Source organism: Citrus sinensis, chromosome 7, assembly GCF_022201045.2.
Source record: "Citrus sinensis cultivar Valencia sweet orange chromosome 7, DVS_A1.0, whole genome shotgun sequence".
NCBI lineage: Eukaryota > Viridiplantae > Streptophyta > Magnoliopsida > Sapindales > Rutaceae > Citrus > Citrus sinensis.
This window is the reverse complement of record NC_068562.1, coordinates 19,707,209-19,711,831: the sequence shown is the minus strand read 5'-3', so window position 1 is coordinate 19,711,831 and position 4,623 is coordinate 19,707,209. Positions and strand designations below refer to the sequence as shown.

The 4,623-nt window shown below is 37.3% G+C and overlaps 1 non-coding gene across 1 annotated transcript; it reads left to right on the top strand.

Moving 5' to 3' along the window:
* The first annotated feature begins 3,333 nt into the window (after nucleotides 1-3,333).
* LOC127899017 (small nucleolar RNA R71) lies at nucleotides 3,334-3,437 on the top strand. Its single transcript, XR_008050784.1, has one exon. It is a non-coding gene; the product is annotated as a small nucleolar RNA R71 (small nucleolar RNA).
* Nucleotides 3,438-4,623: the final 1,186 nt, after the last annotated feature.

Here is a 4,623-nt window from a genome sequence, read left to right as displayed (position 1 = left end):
GCTTTTGCATCTTTCTTTGTGAGAAGATATTTAAGAGCAGCATGATCCGTGAATATAATTATTTTACAACCAATAAGATATGATCGAAATTTTTCCAATGCAAACACTACTGCTAGCATTTCTTTTTCAGTAGTTGAATAGTTCAACTGTGCATCATTTAATGTCATACTAGCATAGTAAATAACATGGGGAATTCGATCAACTCTTTGTCCTAATACTGCTCCTACTGCATAATCAGATGCATCACACATGAGCTCAAATGGTAATTTCCAGTTCGGGGCCTGAATGATGGGTGATGATGTCAACAACTGCTTTAATTTTTCAAAAGCCATAAGACATGAATCATTAAAGATAAAAGGTACATCCTTAGCAAGTAAATTGCATAAGGGTCTAGAAACTTTGCTAAAATCTTTAATGAAACGTCTATAGAAACCAGCATGCCCAAGGAAAGATCTTACTTCTCTGACTGTTTTGGGTGGAGGAAGATTAGAAATGAGATCCACCTTGGCTTTGTCAACCTCAATACCTTTGCTCGAAATGATGTGACCGAGAACAATACCTTGTTTTACCATAAAATGGCATTTCTCCCAATTTAAGACCAAGTTCTTCTCGATACATCTCTGCAGAACTAGTGTTAGATGATGTAAACATTGATCAAACGAGTCACCAAAGACAGAAAAGTCATCCATAAAGACTTCAAGGAATCGTTCAACCATATCAGAAAAAATGCTCAACATGCATCGTTGAAATGTAGCAGGTGCATTACATAATCCAAATGGCATTCTCCTATATGCAAATGTGCCAAAATGGCAAGTGAAAGTAGTTTTCTCCTGATCTTTTGGTGCTATAGGAATCTGATTATATCCTGAGTAGCCATCTAGAAAGCAATAAAATTCATGGCCTGCTAATCTATCAAGCATTTGATCAATAAATGGTAAAGGAAAATGGTCTTTACGTGTGACAGAATTCAACTTCCTATAATCAATACATACACGCCATCCTGTAGTTACTCTAGTGGGTATCAATTCATTATCAGCATTCGTAACTACTGTGATTCCTGACTTTTTGGGGACAACTTGCACAGGACTGACCCATGAACTATCAGAAATGGGGTAAATGATACCTGCATCTAATAGCTTAAGGACTTCTGTTCTAACAACTTCTTTCATATTAGGATTTAACCGACGTTGCATTTCCCTAGTAGATTTAGCATTTTCATCAAGGTGAATGTAATGCATGCAGTCTACTGGATTTATACCTTTGATGTCTGCTATGGTCCATCCTAATGCTTCTTTGTGCTCTTTTAAAACATCCAACAACTTACCTTTTTGTTCGTCATTTAGGGATGATGAGATGATTACCGGCAGAGTACTTTCTTCTCCCAAAAACGCATATTCCAAAGTGTTGGGCAATGGTTTGAGCTCGAGTTTCGGTGGTGATTCTGATGATGGAATGAGTTGCTTCTCTGATGGTGCTAGTTGCTCAACTCTTGACTTCCATTTATTAGTGTCCATAGATGGTGCTGAGTCAAGCAGGGCGTTGACCTCATCAACTGATCTGTCAATATCAAAATCAAAACCAAAGTGAGTTAAACATGTTTGTAAGGGATCATCACTAAGGTTTGAAAGAAAAGTGTCATCAACTAATGCTTCAATTAAATCCACATCAACAATTCCATCATCTGCACTGTGAGGTTGTTTGGCAATGTTGAAGATGTTCAGCTCCATAGTCATGTTGCCGAAAGACAATTGCATATTTCCAGTCCTGCATTGAATGTGAGCATCCGCAGTTGCCAAGAAAGGTCGGCCTAGAATAATGGGGATGTGCTTCCTTGAATCCTGTATTGGTTGAGTGTCAATTACAATGAAGTCAACAGGAAAATAAAATTTGTCTACCTGGATAAGCACGTCCTCCACAATACCACGAGGTATTTTTGTGGACCGATCTGCAAGTTGTAACACCACTGGAGTTGGGTGTAATTCTCCCAGTCCAAGTTTCACAAACACTGAATAAGGTAACAGATTTACACTAGCTCCTAAATCCAACAAAGCATTCTCAATTGTGTGGTTCCCTATACTACATGAGATAGTGGGGGAGCCTGGGTCTTTGCATTTTAAAGGAATTTTATGTTGGAGTATAGAACTAACGTTTTCTGTTAAAAATGCCTTCTTTTGGACATGCATATTTCTCTTTTTAGTACAAAGGTCTTTAAGAAACTTGGCATAAGATGGAACTTGTTTAATAGCATCAAGCAAAGGGATGTTAACACTTACCTGTTTGAAGATTTCAAGAATCTCACCTGTAGATTTTTCCTTTTTTCCTTTCGCTAACCTCTGAGGAAATGGAGCTTTGGGAACGTATTCTCGTGGGTTGGCTTCTTCTCTCTCCTCCGGTGGTGAGTCGTCAACATTTACAGGTACAATTTGATTTTCTTTGGTTACTGGCATCTCCACCTTGTTGTCGACTTCTTTTCCTTTTCGCAAGGTCATTACTGCTTTAACCTCTCCATGCTGTTGTGGTGAACTGGTACTTGCTTCATGTACTCCTTTAGGATTAGGCACTGGTTGACTTGGAAACTTACCTTTCTCAACGGTCATTGCCAAGGTTTGAACTGAAGAAGCAAGTTGTCCCACCATCTTCTCGAGGCTTGAAACCGATTGAGCTTGTGAGTTGAAGCCTGCTCTCAATTCATTTCGTAGTCCATCAATGGTGCGGTTCTGTTGTTCAATCGTAGAGTGAGTAACATTCTTGAAATTTTGGAATGCATCCTCCCATGGTCTGGGTTGAGAGTAGTTCTGGTTCTGATTGTATGGTCTAAATGGGGGCTGAGAGGCTTGAGGAACTTGAGGAATTTGTTGCATTGGTGGAGCTGGAGCTGCTGGTCCATTCTGTTGGAATCCTTGAGACCATGAAAAATTGGGGTGGTCTCTCCATCCAGGGTTATATGTGTTGGAGTATGGGTTGTAATTTGATGGCTTTCTCATTACACCTATGGCATTGGCTTGATCTGAGTATGAGTCCTGGTCATGTGGTTCTGTTGATTTAGCAGTCGATAACGATGCTATTTGTCGAGCAAGACCTTCAACCATCTCCTTGACTTCTTTGATTCCCGAAGTTGACTCGCCAATTTGAACCTCATTTACTCCCTTAATTCGTCTAGTATTCCTGAGTGATCGACTCCGTTGTTGGGAATTATCCGCTTGTCGCTGGAAGAATTCCCAAATCTCTGATGCACTTTTTGACATTAGCTCTCCTCCACTTGTTGCCATTAGCCATTCTTGCACATTCGGCAATAATCCCTCCAAAAAGTATTGGCATTGGTGCCATTTCTCGTACCCATGATGTGGACACTTCAAGAGTAGCCCATTGAATCGCTCCCATGTTTCGAAAAATTGCTCGTCATCTTTCTGGGTAAACTCCGAGATTTCCCTGCGAATAGCATTGGTTTTATGCACTGGGAAATATTTATTTAAAAATTTTGTAACCATTTGTTCCCATGATGCAATGCTATTAGCAGGCAATGTATTAAGCCATGAACGAGCTCTATCTTTTAAAGAAAATGGGAATAGTCTAAGTTTAACATCATCATCTGAAAAATTCTCATATTTGAATGTTTGACAAATGGCATGAAAATCATTCAAATGATTATATGGATCCTCATTTTCTAGGCCATAAAATGTAGGGAGACAATTTAACACACTAGGTTTTAATTCAAAACTCCTAGCAGCTACATTTGGGTATCTTATGCATGACGTGCTCAAATTAGCTAAGGGACTAAAATAGTCCTTAAATGGCCTCTCCTGTGGTGCTTGTAAATCCATTTTATTTTTAACGTGTTTGTGTGTGCGAAGTGTTTTTTCTAATTCAAGGTCTATAGGTTCAAGATTAGGTAATAATGACCTACGACCACGCATGCAAAATAAATAAAATAAAAATAAAGATGCAAACAAAACAAAAAACAAAGATGGGAACAAAACAAATAAAAATAAAGAAGAGGGAGAAATTACGATACTAACCTTATTGCGCTATTACAACCTTTCTATAAAAATACACAAAAATAAATACGTGAAAGAAATTAACTAAAAATTAAATTAATAAGATAAACAAAAAAATTACAAAGAAAAATAAATGGAAAATTAAATTACAAAATTTTAAAGAAGAGAAAAAGAAAAGAAATACTAACCTTTAAATGTAGATTCACTTTTTTTTTTAATAATAAAAAAAATACAAGAAAACAAATAAAAGAAATTATTCACAAAAATTAATTCTATGAATTAAAATTACTTACCTCCCCGGCAACGGCGCCAAAAACTTGTTGTGCAAATTTTAATGTACTCGCAAGCGCACGAATCTATTGTAGTGTAGATCAATGGTGACGAGTGTCGATCCCACGAGGAGGTGGATTTTAATTATATATAGAATTAATTTTGTAAATGGGTGGTTGGAATTATGGTGGAAATGATTTGGAATATGCTAAAACTTAAATTAAAATGGCGAGAATAAATTCTAAAACTGGAATTAAAATGGCGAGAATGAATTGAAGAGGATTCTATTGAAATGACGTACTTGGGTATTTGGATCCGTATCAACATGCATCATGGGCTAAATATTCCTTATTAATAC